The sequence below is a fragment of the Varanus komodoensis genome, unplaced genomic scaffold (assembly GCF_004798865.1).
Source record: "Varanus komodoensis strain SLA01 unplaced genomic scaffold, ASM479886v1 scaffold65, whole genome shotgun sequence".
Lineage (NCBI taxonomy): Eukaryota > Metazoa > Chordata > Lepidosauria > Squamata > Varanidae > Varanus > Varanus komodoensis.
The window spans coordinates 129,653-152,866 of record NW_025336284.1 but is presented as its reverse complement, the minus strand read 5'-3'; the positions used below and the strand labels follow the sequence as shown (position 1 = coordinate 152,866).

General features: G+C 40.5%; 1 long non-coding RNA gene across 1 annotated transcript; it reads left to right on the top strand.

Annotated features, from left to right (window-relative positions):
• Positions 1 to 7,153: 7,153 nt before the first annotated feature.
• LOC123033664 lies at positions 7,154 to 22,689 on the top strand. Its single transcript, XR_006416622.1, has 3 exons — positions 7,154 to 7,168; positions 14,087 to 14,089; positions 22,626 to 22,689. It is a non-coding gene; the product is annotated as an uncharacterized LOC123033664 (long non-coding RNA).
• The last annotated feature ends 525 nt before the right edge of the window (positions 22,690 to 23,214 follow it).

The following is a 23,214-nucleotide window of genomic DNA, read 5'->3' as shown; positions in this document are numbered from 1 at the left end:
TCTCCCTCTCCCTCTCCCTCTCTCTCTCTCTCTCTCTCTCTCTCTCTCTCTCTCATACAATCTCTGCCACACACCCCTTCCCTGCATGTACATGGACAAAGCCCCGACTCAGTTCAGGACCACTCCATACTTAGAAAAGAGTATTACATCTCCTGATTTTTAAAGAAATTCCAGAGGGAGAATTCATTTGAAGGGAAGGGAAACGAGTCTCCTTCAGAGTCAAGCTGCTGCACATGTCTATGTATGGATGCATGATTTTGGGGGCAAATTGGTAAAGGAATGTCTACTTTTCCTTCCTTTTTCCAAAGCACCATGGTTCCATCTTGCACATGTGTGCAAGAGAGTAAATAAAACTATCAGATGCAAATACATGTTTTATTAATAATGCAATGTGTAGTTTGGCCCTCCAAGAAAGTCCTTGGTAAGGGTGGAACTCTAAGTCAGGAAAAAAGTAGGCTCTCACAGGTTATTTGAGATAACATTCTTTTGTCACCAGTACGTGTTTTGCTTTTCTAGTTTTCATCAGACTGAACAGGCCAACAACTCAGATTTATCCCAACACATAGCATCCAATTATACCTCTGCATGCGCCACCATCCAGGCCTAGAGCTGAGCCTAGTGAATATGTGACCCCTCTTCCCCAAGAAGTGACCTGGATAGTTCTGGAGCATCCAGTCTACTTGGCAGGCTCTGGCATTTAAAAATTAAATAAATGAACAATCAAACATGGCTCAAAACAGCCTGAAATTTAATTCTCTAAATATTTAGATTTATTTCTATTAACTGAACACAAATGAAAGGTTGACTACAGCGACCCCAAGTTAATATTAATTGGATAGGCTGGGCCTCCCTGAGTTCATTCTGAATTCTACCTTAACCCCAACCTAATAATTTCATATATACACTAGCACCATTCAGCACCCTTAAACACACACCCAGCCTGCTAGAAAATAAAGTTGATGTATGCATGCACAAAGCCCAACTTCTCCTGAAATCAGGCTGTCTGCAGTGACAGTAATGGAAAGTGCAGTTTCCCCCTTCTGTTTTTTATTGGGAGTGCACCTTTAGAGGAATGTACCATCCCCTTGGTAAGTGTGTCTACTAAGAAAAGGACCTTTAGGTATGTGCAGGTGTATCAGATGGACAATACAGCCGCAGAGCTTGTGACTGTTTTCAGGCAGCTTGAAACATTTCTTAAATGTATGTATCTGCTTTTTGTTTCTGTTTCTGCCACCTGGATTCCATCTGGAATTTGCAAAGCACTGAATATATTGCAAGAGGGGCAGACTGTGATATGCAGGAAATCTCTCTCTCTCTCTCTCTCTCTCTCTCTCTCTCTCTCTCTCTCTCTCTCTCTCCCCCCCCCTCCCCCCCCCCCCCCCCCGCCCCCGAATGAGGAACGTTAGCCCAGGGATTAGACACAGTCTAGACAGCAACAGGAGAATGTGAAGCCCCTTACCCTCCATCCTCACAGCTTGCATGGTTCTTTCCACACGTGTTGCAGTTCCAAACTTTGGTTCTGGTCAGGAGGGTTGCTTTCCAGGTGCTGCAGATGAGTGAGTCTCTGCTGAGGGGTGAGGAATCCCAGTAGTGCCTCAGCCTTACCGCCTGGTGAACGGGGCTAAATCACTCAGCTGCTGGAAATGGACTAAGTGTTTTGGAAGGTGGAGGAGCTGCAGCTACATTGCATTCTGCCCTTGATATAGCAAGTGGCATGAGCAGGATGAATCCTTGGAGTCAGGCCAGAAAGGCGCACTTGGCGGCAGGTTCAGGGCTGTGCCGATTTGCCATGAAGAAGGGGCAGGAATAGTATCACCGAAACAGGATTGCCAGCCTTCAGGAATGCATGTTCCAAAAGTGGGAGGATAATGTCTGAAAATGAATATTTTTGACAAAAGAAACAGACTTGGTTCTGGGCACCAAGTTTTAACACAGATGCAGAAAAATTGGAAAGGGTCCAAAGGAGGGCAACAAAAATGATCCAGGGTTTGGAACACTGTGAGCAGAAACTGAAAGAATTGGGCATGCTAACTGTCGAGAAGAGAAGACTGAGTGGGGACATGATACCCCTCTATAAGTATCTGAAAGGCCGTCACAAAGAAGGAGGTCAAGATCTCTTCTTGCTGATGCCAGAGCACAGGACATGGAATAATCAAGTCAAGCTGCAACAACCCAAATTCAGGCTAGATATCAGGAAAAGCTTCCTCACTGTCAGAGCAACACAACAGTGGAACCAGCTGCCTGGAGAGGTGGTGGGTTCTCCCACACTATAGATATTCAAGATGAAACTGGACAGTCATCTGAGTGGGATGGTGTAACGTGGTGTCCTGCAGCAGCAGGGGGTTGGACCTGATGGCCTTCATGGCCCCTTCCAACTATACTGTTCTATGATTCTATGACCCCAGTTTTGCCAGTTTCTTTATTAAAATATTGATTCTAAATATTGACAAAGCTGCTAAGCATACATGCACAAAAGCCCAACTACTGCTACATATACCTAGTCCCTAGTTGTATCTCTCTGAAATCCAAGGTTTATCAGACCACAACACTGTTGAGCTGCTTTTCTGTAATGTTATAAATATACACACAATTGCACACATGTAATTGCCAGACACTTAGGGAATAATGACATTTACTGCTCAGATTTTAGGAAGACTATTGAGAAATGTCAGAAATGCTTATATAATGATAAGGATAGTTTTTCACACTCATGCTCATGACAATCGTTCTTCACTGTTAAATGATAGAAGAGGAGAATGACATTTCCTGAAGGCACCTGGTTAGTGTTGAGATTTATGGAGGTATGTCAGGTTTTCCTGACACTTTCTACTGGAGTGCATAAAAGTCTCCAGTAAATGTAACATTTGACACTTTTTGGACAAAGCAACATGATGCTTCTGGCTCTGATCTGTCTGTGCATAGCGACCATAGCCAAGCTTCTTCACATACTGCTTCCTGCGCTCTCACCGGACAGCTAATAGGGAGCATTGCTAACTGGGTTTTCTTACAGGGTTCTGCATACTTAGGCACGGAAGCTCCCCAGGCAGTCACCACACTGACATTGTTATTGTTATCTATACATGGAGGGTTCCTTATGCACCTAGGGATACATGCACAAAAGCTTATTCTACTGCCACATATACCTGGTTCCTAGTGGGAACAATGAGACTGTATAGAGCATTTCTTATTTATTTATGGCTACCATTTTGTTTACCACTGGAAATTTCAAGAATTAGCCATTTCCACTGATTATCTTCATTAATGAAATGTCATAGTTTTTAATTCATCTTCAGACGGACACTGTCTAATTTCGGTTTGCCATTACCTGATGAAATACTTTTCATGTTCCATTTTGTCTTACATTTTTAGCTGCTCTTATCTTATACCCTTCATGTCTTTGTAAGGCCTTCCTGCAATCCACTTAATAAATCATGATGGCTCATTTTGTTCCGAACTGTAATAGTCCTGGAATTTTTCATAGTGATGGAGACAGAAATTCTACTCTTCAGTCTATAAATACTTATGCGTGTGTGCTTAATGCTGGTAACCAAACCGAACAGAAAGTAGCTTTTTTCTTCTCCAGAGAATGAAGTTACTGATGTATGTGGTTTCCTGTTAAGGAAATTAAAGCATAGGAGACACAGCAAAGATGTAGTATCTATTTTCTGAAGTCCTCTGCAGCTGAGCTTTGCAAAAAAAGCAAGATCTATTAGAGTCTGGCTATCAGGAGGCATCATCTATGTGAACATTTACAATGCAAATGTATGCTTCAGTCATGCAGTACAAATTGTGATTATTGCTAACTGCTTTATATTTTGCTGAGAATTCCTTCGCACAAAAGGCTGCCGCTTGTGACTAAATGCAGTCCTTTCCTGCTTGAGCTTGAGTGTGCAAGAACAAATACTAACGGCACTTGGAAGTGAAGAAAGCAAGGCACTTTTTATCCTTCCTAATAGATGCAGCAGGTGTATTTCGGGCTGGAATTGAAACGTGATTTGTTAAAGAGACAGACATGTGGATGGCAAAAGTAATAGCTGCAAAGATTGATAAGTCTCTTATCTTTAGCAATTAGGTAGATTTTTTTTTGTTTTGTCCTTGCTTTGATTTTTACATGTACAGCTTTTGTTGGTACCTGCATTAGCAATGCCAGCAAGATTTGCCTAAGTCCAGGCAAGAAAATGAGCTCAGTAGGGTTCAGTATTGTTTGTTTCAAATGAAAGCACCCCACCCCTAACTCACTCACTCTCTCTCTCTCTCTCTCTCTCTCTCTCTCTCTCTCTCTCTCTCTCTCTCTCTCTCTACTGTAGCTCAGATTATATCTTCCTGGGGAAATGCCTGTCAAAATAGACCCCCAGGCAAACAAAGAAAAGTATTTCTTCACTGCCCTGTGAGCCTATAGACATATATAGAGACTCACACACATTCTATCAAGACTTACACATTGACTTTATAAGGAATCTTAATGCATTGGCAAATAGAGTGTCTATGACCAAGAAAGTAATTCCCACCCAAAGAGTGACAGTTTTCTCATCATTTAACGAGTACATGACAGGCAGGTACAACACAGTCTTTTCTAGGCTGGTAATAGCTTTACTGATTGAATTTTGTCAGTGAAGATGGATGAGAATATTGCTTCAGAAGTCTTATAAAGTTTTTATAAGACTTTACCAACATTTGCAAATTTCTTCCTAAATGGGATAGAATTAACTTGAGATTTATTGAATTCAAATGTGGGGGAAAGTAAAATTGACAGATTCATCCATCTTTTACTCGTGGGTGCTCACCTAGGAAGGCAGTACAGCACCTGAGTTAATTTGCTAGGGTTGGGTGACAGGCTTATTTTCAGGGATATCCCACCTTCCCTGCCTTTTGACCTTCAGTAGGCGATGGGCATTCAGGGGACAGTAATCAACCGAATGGCCATTCCTCTCAACAATAAAATGAATCTCTCTACTACATCCATGAACATTGTACCAAGGATGCGTATTTTTGCTTTCTAAAAAGCCGACTCTCTTGTTTTGCGATTGGGGACAGCTTGCATTCATTCATCTACTTTATTCCTTTCCTTTCCTCCCGTGTCCCCACTTTTTTTTTTTAAGCAGGGCTTAATTCCCTTCCTTCCTTCCTGGCAGAATAGCATCACTACAAGGGACTTTCTTGAGGGCCAGCAAAAGATGGGCCACAATAAAGGCTGTTCCCCTTGTCTCTCACCAACCTAACTGCCTATGGAAAGTTATAAGGGAATTACGGTGTGGCTGAAGGCAGACCTTCCAATGGCTCACGAAAACATTGTGTTTGAGTGAATGTGAGAACAAAATGCATCGGTTGATGTTTCATCTGTGACCACTTGACTTTTCAGTAGTCCGGTGATGAGAATGCCTGTGTCATCAACTCTCAGTTGCCTTTGTGATGGCCCTGATTCCTTTGGAATTTGGGCAGTGGAATTTGTTGTATATCCTTCTTGTCATTATCATTATGCCCTTAACAAGGTAGAATAGTTTACTGTTCTTAAGGCAGTACATGGAGGCAGATGGAACATAGTTCCTGATTTGTTTCTTTTGTCTCCTCCTGCCACATTTCAGATCTGGAATGACTTAGCAAGTGCTCAATCACAGAAGTGTCAACTTACTGTTTATAAGCAGTGTAGAGAAACGAAACATAATTGGCAAAGGTAGCATAATTTGCATGAAGGTAGCATAATTTGAGGCTACCTTCATGCAAAGCATTTTCCCTGTATCAGTACAATGCAAAAGAAGCTGTAAAATTCTTTGTGTAGTTCACGCATGCATGAAGCATCCATATAACTTGTGTACTCAGTGCCTGGTGTAACTCACAATTGAATATGTAAAACGAAGTGTTTGAAATGACAGGAAAGTTTACTCTGTGGGATGTATGCTGTGGTATCCCATCACACATACAAACCACAGCTACTGTGGTTGCAAAGTGATGAAAATGTGAACCAGTGATAAGGCAATCCTGAAATAGATTGTGATCATGAGTTCATACCAAACATGTCTCAAAATGGTGACCGTTGCCTGTGATTTGGATGATATTAGAAAAGCCTGTGACTGGACTTTGCATTCTTCCACCCCCTCTTCACTTTAAGGAACTTATTTTAAGAAAAGCTTACTGTATCTAAATACTATTGCATGTAGTCAAGCTGGGTTCACACCACACGTGATGTTTATGACTTGGTGTCTACAGCTTTAAGTGGTGACTTGCAGTTCTGAATGGACCACCACAGATCAAATCATAGGAGTGGTTCCTTCATATCACATTAGATGTACTGCTTTCCAAAGGACACAAGTGAACCTCAGATCACCCCAGCCACATGCAGTGACTGCATAAGAAGGCAGAAGGGCTGTTTGGGTGAATCTTGGGTCTACCAAGATTGCTGGCTGCAAGGAAGAGTCGAGCGTGCCCCTTCAGACTAATGTTGTATGACTACCTGCCAAAGGTATGAAGATAGCAGGCATGTTTGTGTATGCACAGCAGTGTTGCCTCACAGGCCAATCACACATGCTACAAAAATGAGGGAGTTTCATTTGACCCTTACTGAAACTCAGAAACTGCATACCATAAATGTTGACTAATCAAACTAGATCAGGGCAGTCCAACCTTTTGTACCTCAAGGGCCATATGAGGACTTCAACAAAGAACCCAGACTTGCTCAATGAATTACATTTCCATGCCATAATGTGTTTGCAATATATTTATTTAATTTACACAAGTAATATATTTAACCATTAAGTGAGGGAGAAAACTGATGTGAGCTCTCAGAGTTGGCTTTTCTCTGTAGAGTTCACAGATAAGTCCTTCTCCAACCACAGCTCAAGCTTAAATGACCATTTCTCTGGGGTGGTCCATCACTTTCTCCCACTCAGAAACTCTTCAATGTGACCCCCTGGCCCCTTTTTCCTTCTTGGAATTGGCATGCTGACCCTCTTGTACTTCAGCCAATGAAATCTCCCCAGAATGCCCTGCCATACCCAGAATGCCCTCATTAGCTGGAACCAAATGGGGCCTACTGGTCTGAGCTCTTCCGAGGCTGCCAGCCAAACTGGCTCCCTTCCTGAACCTCAGGAAGAGCTCACTGCAATCATGCCCTTGCCATGACTGGGATCAGGACTGGGAGGGCAGGGATACAGGGGTTCTGAGTAGCAAGAGGGTCACAGAACAAGGGCTTTGAGGCTGCATGCAGCCTGTGGGATGTGTGTTGGACCACCTCAAGCTGGATGAAACCCTGCAATATAAATGTGTGTGGGAACAGGACCCTAGTGAATGGCACCTCTAAATGCTGTAACTTTATCTCCATATGATATCAGGAAGATGGGAGTCTCAGTCTAATGTTTCTGGAATCTCCCAAGTTGGAAAAGACTGCTCTATAGCTTCACGTTACCTCAGGCATTAAGCACTCTAGTAAGAATACCCTATAAATGAAGAACTAACACACTTCATTTCTGGTTATTTTATAATTGCAGCCAAAAACAGCTTGACTCTAGGAGCAAGAATTTGTCACATGTATACACATCTGTGCACCTGCATTTTGCCTACGAATGGGTGCCGATGGAAGCTCGGGGCTGCTGCATCTGAATTTTTCATGTTTCATTTGTGATCTGTAAAGCGGCCTTCTGTTGTGCATTCTGATTCTTCTGTATAATTGTCAGTTCATGGCTTCAGGAATGGAAAGGTTATTTCTAAAGGCCAAAATGGGTGTCAACCCTTATGTGATTGCTTCTTTTTTTATGGCATATGCCATGAAAAGTCCCCAAGGCCTTTTATTTTAAATTCCTTAATCATTTGCATTTTGAGCAAACAAGAAAATTACAAACTGTGCCAGGAAGTATCTAGTCACAGCACTGGCTTACCTGAATATAAAAAAATAGCACTGATATGGTTTTAATTTCTTTTACAATCTCATTCATACATTCATACTTATTTATGTAGAGATGAAATTCTCATGTGACACTTCCCAATCTACACTGAGCATTATCCTGCATAAATTAAGCACCTTGAAATCCCATTGATTTCAAGGGAAGAAATGTGGACATAGATTTAAAATTCTCACATTGTCATCGGTGAGACTGACAGTGTTCAGCTCTTTGAATCATGTCTTAAAGGGCCACATTTTTTATCCTTTTTAAAGGCATACATCTTAGCTGTTTCCTTCCAACAAAACTGCTTTCTCAAATGAAATATATAGGTTTAATTCAATAACACGAATCCAAATATCAGACCTGTAATCTGGCTCTTAAATCTGTATGACAGGATAAAACAAATTTGGAAGGCCGAGTTCTATTTCTGCTAAGCTTACTGAGAAACCCATGCAGGGTGGGAATGGAACAACAGCGGTATCAGCTTCCATCCCTCCCACAGCACACACCACGTGAAGTCCAGTAGACAAGTTGCTGAGCTCATCAAGTTCACCTGAGGTGGACAAAGAGCGATCCTGAAGAAGCCATTTCCTAACCACTGGAACACACCCATTTTCCCCCTCTACGGTTCTGTGGTTTGCAGCGTGACTGAAGTGGTAGGTATCTGAGACTGCTTTCTACTCTAGGTATTGGGCAGAGGGAGAAAGCTCCAATGTCCATTTCCATTTCCTGAGGTCATAAATGTGTCTATAGCCTTGGGAGAATCTAGAAAATTTCTGGGATACTCTGCTGGGATATATATACATCACTTTTCTGTAATTCATCATGAAGAAATGGCTGATGAAGATGATATCAGAGTAAGTGTTACGAACTACATGAGTGGAGCTGACTGGAGCTGGGGGTCGGACCAGATGGCCCAGGAGGCCCCTTCTGACTCACTTTGTGCCCATGTTTCTAAGTGCACAGTGTATGTATGTGTCCTGGTGACCAGCCATCAGTAGAGACTCCTCATTAAACCTCTCAAAGCTTCATGGAAATGTTCCTAATCAGACAAGCAAACAGAAAAAGCAGCTTGTAAGCATCGATGTATTATTCATACAAATGTGATTTTGTGTAAGGAAATCACAGCAGCTAGAACTAAGGCGTATGAATTATGGTGCCACTGTGACTGTACCTTTTTTCATGGAGAGATATTTCTTGATTTGACCCCCATAACTTTGCTCTGGGCAGCACATGTCTGCAGAAAATATCAGGAAATGATCTGTTATCATGAAGCTTTGCTCTACTTAGCAAACGAAGCAGCCTGCTCTCCTTCAAGCAGAGCTGTGTGTTATGCAGAAACATGGTCCATTTTGTGCAGAGTTGTGAGTGCAACTGAAAATGAATGGAAACTTTTGCATGTTCATTCCTGTCACAGCAGGAACAGAGAATTTTGTTTCTAAAAGGACTCAGAAGCTGCCCTTCTGTGGCAGCCAATTTTGTTGAATCATTTCTTGCAGCACAGATTGCAGAAGCCCAGCTTCTTTAGTTCTGCCAAGCCTTTATGTCATTCTTGGTATTTGATTAATAAGATGATAAAACATTACTTTTGGAGCACACTCTACTATACCATTACATTTTTAGTCACCAAAGAGAACCAAACTAAAAACAGGTTCTCTTTGATGTTTGATTCAATGAAGATGTGTATGATCCGACCCATTCAGTGATCATTACCCTCATGTATGAAAAAGCCTCAAGCATACAGGGCAGTGGATTCATGCGTGCTAAGCATCTTTGCACACCATTTCATAGGGACAAAGGGTTTGATCCAGAGACTTATCCTTCATACACATAATGGTGACATAGACAAATTAAATAACCCAAAGATACGTAAGCATATCCTTTGGACTATAAGTGTCTTGGCTGAATCAGATATTCTCCAGTTTAAGAGATAAGGTTGACTTTGTTGTGAGAGAATTACTTTCTAAAGCAAAACAAAGATGTTTAGCATCTTTAAATATTTGTCTTTTTACATTCATATTTTATCCATTAGGCTGTAGCTATTTTTGCCACGCTCCCCCCTTCCTGCATGTTGCTTCCTTTGGCTAGATGATCCCAGCCAACTAATGATCACAGAATGAACGGGAAGGTGCTAAATGGCCTATCAGATCTGTCTATTTAATATCAAAGATGTTTGAGAGTTGAGAGTTTTGCTTCTTTGAATAGTCATATCGGTCATCCTACCTAAATGCTAATTATGAAATATTGGGGCTTATGCATGAATGCATAATAACATCACTCAGTGGAAATCAACTGAGAGTGAGACTGTGAAAGGGTAATGTGAATATTTTGTATGGAACACCCAAGGCCAGCAAAGGTTTCAGTGTTGCCCACCATAAACATCATGGTACTAAAGTGAACTACCCTTGTATAACTACTCCAGTTAAATTTCTGAGGGTAGGATGGATTTTTATAGATTTGGCTTCAAAACGGGGAGGTTTCAGTGGGAATACCTAAGCACTATATTCCATGAAATCCCTTTCTGTGAATTTTACGTAAAACACTTCATTGCAGCTTGGTGCAAAAGCCAAATGAAAAACTCTGATTATAATGGAGATCCCTCTCCTCTCCTCTCCTCTCCTCTCCATCAAAGGATCAGCCTCCTGTATTTCATGCAGTGACCTACATTTTTATTTGTGCATGTCTCAAAGCTGACCTTTATTGTTCTGGGCTAGTGTTTGTTTTAATGGGGATCCGTCTACAAGTACAAGGGATAAAAGAAAAGGAACTGGCCAGAAACTCATACAGGATTAAAGCAGCCCAGCACATAATTTGGTTGTGGCCAAGAAACTTCAAAACAAAAAGTCTCTCTTCTTTCTTTAGCTGCTTGAATAACTAGGTCATCTTTCATCAAAGAAGGTGGGAAACAGCATTACACACAAGGTCCGATTTTTTGTCACCTTTAGTAAAACAAAATGTAGGCTCAGCTAGTCCCAGGAATGATTAGTCCCAGCAGTATGATTATTAAGCAAAGCAATAGGCAGAGTCAACCTTTCTACTTTGATATAAATTGGAATATATGACAATCCTGTATAGTAAAGTGTTGTGATGCATAAACAATATTTGCATGGATAAATTTGCACAGGTGTATAATATGTACATTTCTAGTGTTTTCTTAGGTGAGACTTGAATAAATCTCACCATGTGTATTGTGCTCCACCAATAAGAATACATTTAACCATGCTGGCATTTTGCCTTGTCAAACATGGAAGGTTGACAAGAATTTGATGTCCGAATACCTCTTCTGAAAATACCCTTCATGCTCACTCATTCCTCTCACATTCGACGTTTATGCATTTACTTCATCTTTAGTTTGTTTTCTCAGTCATTAATGGGATTATCAGAGAACCCAACTTGTAAACAGTCAGTGTTGGCTGAGTTATTCCTTAAGTCTGGAGGTTTTTTTTTTTCCTTCTTCAGCTGCCCTTTCTGCTCCCCTTCTTACTGCTTCCTACTATGTAACTGAGAAATAGTGCAATCTTAGGCATGACTGCTCTAGGTAAGGGGCAGTATTCTGTACTGCTACTGCTACTTCTCTGGTGCTCTTACGCACATGGAATCAAGAACTCATACAGCAGGAATGAGCAGTTCCAAAAATAACCCTGAAAACAAGTGGCAACTCTCATTTCCAGAATGGGAATTATCACTGTCTTGTTTATGTATGTTCTGAAGTTGATTCCTCATTGTGCCAGAAATTAAACAGCCTAAGATACTGCAAGTATAGGACGGCAGCCAAAGTGACTTACACCCTCTATTTTGATAAAAATGGTGTATATATTGTAGGGACTTATGGGTAAAGTGACTTTTATGAGCTCTGCTCTTCAAGATGCATTTCAGCTCCTCATGGGAGTTCATGCTAGTGAAGGTCAGATATTGTATAACCCCGGCAGCGAAGCTATTCCATTCCCATCATACAACCATTTTTGAATGGTTAATATATACTTTGGCCATAAAAGTGAATGGCACTATTTATTGCTCTTGGCAGGATGTCAAGGGGTGCATTTGAGTGGACGCTAAACATTTCTTGTTATCTTAGTCCTCACATTGGCACTTTCTACCCTCCCCATGAACTCTTTCCCAGATTACATTCTGTCTACGCAAGAAATTCATTGAAAGCCTTTTAGAACTGAGTGCAGTCTTTCAACCTTGCTAACGCTTTCCTGGATTCCATTTCCTTGGACTTCTAACGTTTGGTAGAACACTGGAAAGTGACTTTTAAAAATATCAATACATAAACAAAATTAGCTGGGAAACCAGAGATAGATGCCAAACAAGAAGGCTCCCCCCCACCCTCATCCACCTGTGTCAGGAAAGCATTTGTCTGAAATGTCTGTGAATAAGTTACCAGAAAACAAAGCGAGTAAGCAAACAAAAACACACTTTATCCCATCACTCTTGTTCTTTTTCTTTCTGATATTCAGAGGTGAGTGTGAATCCTTCTGTAGACAAAATAGAACCAAGCAGCTCCTGCAGGGCTGGTGCAGCCTTGCGATTTGTCAAAGTAAAAGAACTTTTGAGGGTAGTGGGGCACTAAGAGGGAATTCTACAAGCAACGCAATAAGAAGGAGTATACATGGTTAGTATCCATGGAATGTGGGCTGAAGGGGTTATAATAGCACATCCTGGAAGAAGGAATGGGTGATGGACAGGAACACTGAATGGCACTTGCTGCATGATACATTATTTCCCCCTTCTCTTTCCTAAGGGTTCTTAGCATGTATTGGATTACACCTTCCAGGATTCCTGACTATTGGCCATGATGACTCGGGCCATTAGTAATTGAAATCCAAAACATCTAAAGTGCACCAGATTGTAGAAGGCTGTTGTACAGAGAGGTATTCCACATTGTGCTGAGTCCAGACCTAGTCCTAATTCTTAGAATAAACCTGTTGAAATCATGGGATATAACTCACTTGTTATGGAGAAGGAGGTTCGGTGGTAGCCTTGCTGGCAATTTTTTACTTCTGTTACTAAAGGTGGCATGCCGTCATGCACCAGTTAATGAAGAGCTTGAGCACATGGCTCTCTTGTGCCTAATGTGCTAATGCTGTTTCAGTCAGTCCACTGGATCTAACCTACTGAGTGGTATATTATCTTGGAAATAATCCAGCACTCTTTAGTTAGTTTGATTGGACAGTCAGGTTCAAATATAGGTAAAATAAGCAAAATCAGAGCTCTTTGGGAAGGGGTGGGGGTCAGATGGGTCCACAGAACTTAATTAATAGCATATACTTAAACATATCTTTTACTGTTTTATTTTTAATAGAAGTTTCAACATACACCATCCAAAGTCTTTGCATATACTTGATAGAAATAGTTAAAATGTTGTTGATTATTAATGCTGATGGATCATGTTTTGGTCAGTGGACAACATCTATATCTATGGGTAAATTTCAAGGACATATAAGGCACTAGCCAATGCATTTATAGACAGAAGACTCTCCTATATTCCCTGCATTCCACAGCTAACCATGCTAGTTTGTGAATATTAGAGTGTGTAGTTGTTTTTTCCTGTCTAAACAGGCATAGGATTGTACCTTGGCTAATGACCAACATCTTTTGGTAAATGACTATGATATCTGGATAAATGGCCCAAACTTACTGTAATAAATAAATCAGTACTGGTGTATTTATTTATAAAACCCCTTAAACTACTAAAGCTATAATTCTACACTGGCTTACTTGGAAGTAAATCCTATTGATCGCAGTGGGATTTCTTTCAGGTAAACCTATATATCCTTGGAGAAGTAGTCTTTTAGAAAACTATAACTTTGAGGATTCAGTAATCACCCAAGTGTTTACATCTGCTCAGGATAATAGATTTTTGATGTCCCGCCTCTTTCATCAGTTTGCTTCCATTTCCTTAAGCCCCAGTGTCATGTCACAAGCTGTGCTAGAAACTGCCAGCAGCAACAAAAGCTATTTGTAGTGCATCTTGAGCTGTCGCTAGTTGGGAAAAGGGGAGTCCACATACTGTACTCTTACTTTCAAACAACTAACCAAACATCTCTTTGGATCATGGCCATAGTTCCTTGTAACTGAATTAATCTGACATTTATTGACCAGTGTTAGGAATTGCCTGTTCAGGCTTGTGGCTTTTCAAATTAGCACAGGATATAAAAAGAAGCCTAGTTGCTTATATTCCAATGACATATTTCAAGGACATTAATCAGAATGTTTTTCCTGCTGCAGGACATAATGGGGATGCAAGGACTTAGTCCTGAAAGAACAGAAAAGACAATATCTTTGAGCATGTAAAGATGTATCCAGCTTGCCACTGATTATCTTCAGCCAGCTTCAATCTATCTGAGCACGCACAGTGTACATCTTCCTTTCCAATAAGTAGCTGCAAAAAGCATCAGCATCTTTGAGATTGGGAGATGGACAAACCTCTGCCAAACTTTCTGTGCAAGGTCACTCCCAGTTTTTTGTTTGTTTGTTTGTTTTGTGGGGGGGATTAAATACAGTTGACATTCTCCCCCATTGCCTTCATCCTCAAAGTACAATTTAGTATACCTGGATAAAATATTCCTCATGTATTCTAACACATGGATGTACTACATAATGTAAAGAGAAGAAACTGTATGCTTTGATACATTTCTGCCATCTAGTAATACATCCTTGCCATTTTAAATTGTCTTGATAGCCAGTTGGAGTGTTCCTTTCCATTGATTCAGACAATCAAATCTTCTTTTTTAAGATACTAAGAACTCATTCCTCCTTCCACTTACTTTTCCTGGCTAAATGCTCAGTCTACTGACTGTTGCAGTCTAAAAGGTCTTTCTATTTCAAGGGTCAGCAAAGTGAAGTGATCTTTTGCACATGCCTAGTTTGCGATCCTTGTAAAATGTCAAAAGACTTGAGAAAGAAGATCATTAAATAATAATTTATTGCAATCAAAGATCTAGCTCAACAAAAAAGGGAGAAAGTGGACTAGAAAAAAATGAATCTGAGCAGAACGTTAAATTTATGGTTGAAAGATTAAGGAGCTGGAAAATGTGCACAGAATGGTTACTGCTTAGGGACAAAATTGCGTACTGAAATTGTACAGTTGGCTGGGGTGGTGGTGGGGACTTTATTTCCTCGTAATGTTTGGTTTTGGAGAGGGAAGTGCCTAGCTAATACTTCCCTAGCCTTGTACCCTCCATATAGGTTGGATCGCAACTCCCAACATGGAGTCCCACAAATCAGGAAGTCATCTGGTTGGAGAAAGCTAGTTTTGATGATGAAAGAGTACTACCCTATGCTTGGTTAGGGCCAAGCTACATATTACTCCCATGTGTTATATTACCCCAGTGGCTCCCTTCCTGTAGTAAACTATCTATTGGGAGGGAGATGTTTTTGAGTGGAGAAGAGGTTCAGAATGGGAGTGCTTAACTCTCCATGTATTAGCCTGCCTGTGCCTTAACACCTTCAGTGAAGGTTCTTTTCCGAATACCCATGCTGTTTTATGTAACAGCAAGCAAGAGAAGCTTCTCTCTTGTGGCATCCAAATTGTTGTACACTTTGTGGAGATGTGACAGCAGCAGTATTTTTTTCAGTGCCAGATTCACTACCAATCTATTTGCCCAGACATTTTAAACTGGTTTATGAAGCCGAGTGCCTACTTTATGGCTTCTTCTGGATTTCTTGTTGTGGTTTTACTGAGATTTTAAAAAGTGTTAAATTACTTTATGTAAGCAGTTCAGGTACCATCAGATGAAGTGTGCTATATACATACTTTAAATAAAATAACACTACCCTTGATTGCCACTTTCCTAAGCCAGAAAACTGCTGGGAAGAAAGGAACAACGGTGGAGTCAGGATGCAAAGAGCTGGGAGAGCATCTTTTCTCCCTTTTCTGATGCAAAGTATATCTTTCTACAAACGATTGAAAAGAAGGCTCAGGCTAAGGTTACATGGGAATTATATTGATTGAATTGGAATTTGCTTTTGTGCATCAGATTGGACAGTTATATGAATAATTTATTTTAAACATGCTACTTCACATCTGAACAAATTTTGGATAAGTGAATAGTAAAAGATAAACATTTTTTTAAAAATTAATGAAAGCAAAATGAAAGAAAAATGGTATCAATAAAACATTTTGATGGAAGGACTGCTATGGTGGGTGCTTCCACTTGTTTCCAACACCCAGATGCATATTGCAACATTGTGGGATCCTGCCATGGAGAGGGGCCTATCACTATCTACAGTTATACCTATAGTCACTATGAGCATCAGTGAGGGTGGTTTGGATGTTATATTAACAATATTCTGTAACATAGAATTGTGGAAGTACTGAGAGATGATATTTTAAAGATCAGAGTAAATATTTCACAAAGAAACCAAAACCCTGCCCTACAATGGACATCAATCTATTTGTAAATCAACCTTGAATTTACTATCATCCACCATTTAAATTGTGCTTCTTCAATTCAGCAATCCTTTGCCTCTCATCCTACCAAATGTACTTCCATGCCTCTCTCCATTTATATGATCGGAGGTGCATCTTTGCATGGAGTGAGAAATTTGGCTCTACTCTCACTGTAAAGGATAAATTTTGGGATGAAATCTTTGACTAACACCAAACTTACTGGTGTTAGTAAAATTTTTGGTGCGACCTTCCAGTATAGTCCAACGAATAAGGCTATGTGTAGTGATGCCTGAGAAATCCAAAATAGACTGAAATTATTTTGGAATCCTGTGAAGTTGACTCATGGGCTGAGTTCATACAACCTGACAAGCAATGCTGCATGGTTACGATGGTTTGTGCTTTTTCCCCATGATCAACCTGATGGGCGATCAAGTGGTTTCAAATGTTATTGTGGTTTCCAGTTTTCTTGCTAAATTTCCCCACTATTGTCAGGTAACCCATCAGCCACCGAGCCTGAAATTCAACCACAAGGTGCATCGCTCTGTGTCTATGTGGCTGGCTTCTTCCACTTTGTTCTGTACATAAAGGCTGGATGGCCAGAGTAGAATTGCAATTGTTGTTCTTTCCAAGGGACTCTGTGGTTCTGCATACCAGGACCATGGAAACCATTATCCTGAGTTCAGACAACATGACAGGTCATGGTGGTATAGAAGAAATAAAACAAATCACTGTTTCTTATCATGTTTTGTAAAGACCAAACTTACCATGGTGAAATGCAATGGCTCTGACAATGCAACAAACCAACAAGGTTAAAAAAGAAAAGAATAGAAAAACCCACCAAGACTTGACATCCTTTTGGATGCTGCAGCAGAGTGGAAACTCTCAAGTTCCGTGGATTCTACAAACTTGCAAAAAGTTTTTGTTGTTGTTGTTTTAACTTTATGGAAATGTACACAGATTTAGTCATACAAAGTTGGCAGAAAATATCCTAATCTATATGCCATTTAACAACAGAACAAAAAGAACAGTTTATATATCTCTGATTTCTCTTCAGTCTGCACTGTGCAGCACTAGGAAAAACCTGAAAAAAGAAAAATATATCCCAGCAAAAGTGATGTTTTTGTGAATCTTAACAAAGAAGGAGAAATCAAATCCCATCAATGTGAGATGAGGGAGCAAAGGATACCTGACAATCTGAAAACTAAACATGGAATGGATTAAACAAAATGCTTTCATCCCTAGCTTCGTGAAAAACCTTTATTATAAATGTGTCACATATCAGCATAATATTATGCATTTCACTATCTCCTTATGCCGGGAAATATGAAGGGGATGAAGCCACTATGTTACTATCTGCAAGAGATACAAAATGGAAGCAGTGGACATTCTCTTGTTCTTCCACTATGGAATGAGAGAACAATTTAGAGGGATTTAGAGAACCTTGCCACATATTGAATTATGCTGTAAAGGAGATATGGGACTACATAATCTAGCCCCACCTTTAACTGCTGGCACATGGCAAGCTCTCTGTAGTCTATCTAATTACCGTGTCAGACACATGTATTTTGCTATGCACATAGAGTGCCTTTTGATGTGTTCTGAATACATGGACTATGGGGCTAGTGGATGCATTATTGACAAAAGAAGGGTTTGGACTGCATGTCCCCATAGATCCCTTTACACAGGAACTCTCCTAATGAAACTGAATGCTTAGTTTGATCCATCACATGTACTCGATGCTAAGACCAAATGTACAAATTGACTGGTCCAACCATGTAGACTCAGAATTTAGAAATGCTTATGCTGTTATATTTAACAGACACTCTTTTGCTTATGTATAAGCAATCTGTGTTGCAGGGATGTGTGGTTCCCTAAGGGAGAATGCTAGGCTTATCTAAGCTTTCTTCAACTTCCCTCAGATGCTTTATTCAAACAAGAAATTCCAAATTCATCTCCAATTTCAACTCAAAAGAAAATTCACTGGCACATCTACTAAAAAAAAGTATAAATCCTTATAAGATGACATCACATGTTCTTCAGAGGTTAAGAGATGCAGCATTTTAAATGTTGGGTTCCTTTGCAACTTCAGTGGATTCTTGTAAGTCTATAAATTAGAATTAGTACAAAAGACTTCTAGAAGAATTAGTACAAAAGTCTTCTAGAATAATTAGTGCAAACACTGAGGTTACCTCTTTGGTGTTCATGATTTCAGCTAAAATGCACAGCATTTCTCAGGCTTGGATTAATTTCCTTTGACAAATACATTTGAATTTGATCCATGTGCACATATATCTTTCTCCTGTTTCTGTTCTATTTCTGTCTCCATTGTTTTCCCTATGCAATATTCTTATCAGTGTTTGTTTCACAGAATGAGATTCAGTAGGTGATATATTTCATTATACCAGTGCTATTAGTTATGGTCACATTTTTATTTTTACCCAAACAAGTTTTTCTGCAACTATGAAAAATCATGAGTTAGCCCAATAAGCTTCATTTTAGCCTCTCCTATTTGTCAAATTGATCTTTGTTCCTTATACCAACAATGAGCATTTACATCATGTGCCAAGTAAGTGTCAAGTGCATTTGAACAAACTGAACAAACTTAAGTAGTTCATTCTTTTAATTAACAACAAACAAACAGACCATAAAGAAAATGTCATTTTCTTGTGAAATTTCATTGTCTTTCGATATTGTAGGATCTGCAACTGGCAGCCTGTGACCAGAATTCAGCCTTTGAAAGGTTGCAAATTGAGCCAGGAAACACTGTTGGTTTTCTGTGGGATAGCTTCTATGATTTATTGCAAATAGTTTAAATTACTCATAACATTCCAGCCAAGTGTCTTGACTTTGCTCCAGTTTTCTTTCTGTCAGTAGAGTGGTTAGCCCCCTTTCCTCTATGAAAACGTGAGTAAGAGGGACAATGGAGTCACATGGAGTGACTTGTCCCATCATCCATAGAAGAAACTGTGGGAAAGGACTCTTCTCATGCATCATTGTATGAACAGAAATCTCCTCCGTTTGACCTTCTCTCATGTTGAGGAGCTCTGCATGACCACTACAGGAGAATACTTTAGAACAGTGTCCGAGGAAGTGTTTTCTCTGTAAGTGGTGGTGTTATAATTCTTGTGCTTTGGCTCCTTTATAAATCCATCACCGAGCACAGGGATATCTCTTGCCAAGGGCCAAACTAGATATAACCATGGAAAATCTGTTTTTTTTGTTTTTGTTTTGTTTTGTTTTTTGCCATTTTGTAACAGTTAACTGTAGCTTAGGGTAGGGCAAGACAATCAGGACAAGAGTGATAGGGAAAAAATTTGAGAAACTGTCAAATGGAGAAACCATTTTGATATCCATGGGTAGAACAATAACTACAGGGGTGTAAAGGACCACTGGAAACTTCAAAGGAAGGAGAAGTTTAGCATTCCTTCCTGAATGTGTGGTTCCAAATCAACCTCAGAGTCCTATGGCTGCCATTTTACTGCTTTAAAATCAGGTGCTCCAGTCATTATGGAGAATGGGGACAAGAGAATGAAAATCAAGAGATGTGAGGCTGGGCCTTTTCTTCAGTTTTTAGGAAGTTGATATACAAAATACTAAATCATGCTTTACACAGCCACTTTCTGCACTTCCATTAATTCTGTTAATGCCCATCTGAGGGGGAAGAACAAGGACATGCTTTCTGACATGACCCTACCATGTTCCTCACTTTTCATGATCAACATTTGCAGTGGAATATCTTCCCACACAATGTATGACTTGGATTGCTGAAGGAGTCTTCACAAGACAAGCCAGATTCCCACTGCAGATGTTTAGCTCCACCAGATTAGGCCATCAGGGAAAACAAGGCCAACAAGCGTATGCTTGCTGTCCCTCCTCATGCAATGGACAGTGTGTTTAGGGCACAATATTTGAAGTCATTGTTAAATTAGTTGGAATATACAATCACATTATCTTCTGCTGTGCCTCAACAGCCTTCATACACGAGAGAGGCTCAGATACATATTTAAGTGTCATCAGTTCTGATGGCCCTCACATTTCTCTTTTAAATGAAAGCAAGCTTTTTGTTCATCTCTTACTGCTAGGGGAAAAGAAATTGAGGCATCCTTTAATGAGTTACATAACAGAACCAATTGAGACAGCAGGAATACCACATTTCTATCTGAGTGAAAAGAATTCAGAACTGGAGACAATCCAAAAGGGACAGGTGGGAAGTTCTCGCTCTCTTTTGCATACACACTGCATATCCTGGCATCACCTGAACAGTTGCTGGTGCTGCAAAGTAGGGAATCCTCCAGAATCTGATGCAGCAACATGAGAAAAAACCTGGTTTAAAAAGGTATATCATTGTGTTTCACTTCACTATCTTTAATATGCAAAACAATACTGGAAGCAGTAAAAATTATACAGTTATTATTTAGTTATTTAGTTTCTGTATTGCCCAAAAGCTGGAGTTCTTTGGGTGGTTTACAATAGTACATGAAAAATACTGTATAAAATGCACCATATTAAAACATCATAAGAAGCTTATGATACAAAATTTAAAACCAAGTTTTAAACAGATTAAAAACACAGTAACTTGAAGAAAAATCTTCTTACCTGTTTAGCAACTAGCAAGTCCCAGTATACCAGTTGAATGCCCTGCAGCAGATGACAATCTTTACCCGGTGCTGAAAAAATAGCAAAGTTGGCACCAGGCAGGCCTCAGTGGGGAGCACATTCCATAACAGGTGGAGGCCAGGTGCTCCACTGAAAAGGCCCTTCTCCTTGTTACCATCATCATCATCATCATCATCATCATCATCATCATCATCATCATTATTACATTTCTATGCCGCCCCTTGCTGAAGCCTCGGGGTGGCTTACAACACAATAAGATACATTCAAATACAATAGAACATATATGAACCCCCAGATGTGACAGTCAGAGGTAGGCCCCAGAATTTGATTGTCAGGTCCAGTAGATGAAGTGTTTCATCAAGGATCAGTAACAGTAAAACAGGACAGGCCACCCAACTACCGTGACTGCTATATTTTCTGAAGGGGAAAAAATTGTAGAAAGTCACAGGTGGTTCCAAATCACTCTTTTTATAAGAGGAAGCCCTTTAGCACTATCTAAAAATGGGCATAGTAAAAGCCAATAGCAATGGCTTTGATGCTGCACTGGAACATAGATATTTGACTACAAGTTTAATGAACTTCGCATGATTGTGGCATGTGAAATTATCCTGAAAGTCTGCATTTATTTATTTATTGCATTTATATGCTGCTGCAAGGGCCTTCTGGGTTGCTTACATTAAAACTGTAATAGAACAACAACAAAACAGGAAAAACAGTAGAACAACTAAGCAATAAAAACATAACATCCATTACAAGGATGCAACATCTAACCATCAGCTAAGTGTCACAGTAAGGAGACACAGCAATAAAAGTAAGAGAATATTTAAAAAACCAGTATCTACTGGAGCACATGTTAAGTAAAAACGCCTTTACCTCGCTCCAAAAGGAGAGCAGCAACAGCACCAGGTGCACCTCCTTGGGGTGGGTGTTCCATAAGTGGAGCGTGATCACAGAAGTGGCCCTTCTCTGACTCATTTAGGGATGGCTTTTGGAGAAGGACCTCCATTGGAGATCTTAATGATCGGGAAAGGATATATGGAGACCAGTGTTCCTTCAGATATCCTGGCCGTAAGCCGTTTAGGTCTTTGTATGTTGGCCTCAGCACTTAGAATTGGACCCAGATTAAAACAGGCAGCCAGTAGAGCTGATGAAAGACAGGCTTGATGTGTTTTCTAGAATGTCCTCTTCAAAAGCTGTGCCACCTTGTGCAGAATTAGTTGGCATGTCTGGACTGTTTTCAAAGGCAGCCACACACAGAGCACATTACAGTAACCCAGGTGAGAGGTTACCACTGCTTGGATGACTATGGCAAGGCTCTATTCATCTAAGTAGTAATGTTACCTGAAAAGTCAGCCTAAACTGAAATGTGCTCTTGGCTACTGAGCCCACCTGAGAAACAAGTAATGACTCAGGGTCCAGGAGCACCCCCAAGCTATGAATATTGTCCTTTTAGGAGGAGCATGACCCCATCCAGGACAGGTTGCAAATTTCCCAGTTGGACGAATGGAATACCCACCAACAGCATCTCCATCGTATCTGGAATGAGCTTCAACTTATTGGTCATCATCCAGTGCATTACGAAACTCAGACACTGATTAAGAACAGTCACTGCTTCATCTGGGTTAGATGAAAATGAGAGGTAGAGCTGAGTGTCATCTGCATATTGATGACACTTCAGCTCTAACCTCTGGATGACCTCTCTCAGCAGTGTCATGTAGGCGTTAAAAAGCATGGGAGAGAGAATAGAGCCCTGTGGGACTCCATGGCACAAGTGCCATAGCACAGAGCAAGTATCCCTCAGCACCTCCATCAGGAGATGGGCTGCCAGATAGGAGCGGAGCCACTATAAAAAGCTGCCACCAGCTCCCACTTCAGTGAACTTCTCCAGAAGGGTACCATGGTCCATGGTATCAAAAGCCTCTGAGAGGTCCTGGAAAATCAGTCATAGTCCCATTGTCTCTTTCCTGGTGCAGGGCATCCCACAGAGTGACCAAGGTAGCTTCTATTCCAAACCCAGCTGAAATGGATCCAGACATTCTGTTTCATCAAAGAGTTCCTGGAGCTGCCTGGTCACACTCTGCTTGATCATCTTGCCCAGGAAGCGAATGTTGGCTATTGGTCTATAATTATTAACGTCACCCAGATCCAAGTTAGGCTCTTTCAGGAATGATTCAATCACAGCTGCCTTTAGGGGAGCTGGCATCACTCCTTCTCTCAAAGAGGTGTTCATAACCTCCTGAACCAAGGTGCACATATCTTCCTTAGATTTCTTGATTAGCCAAGACAGGCAAGGATCCAGCAAACAGGTTGTAGATAGAACCTGGTCAA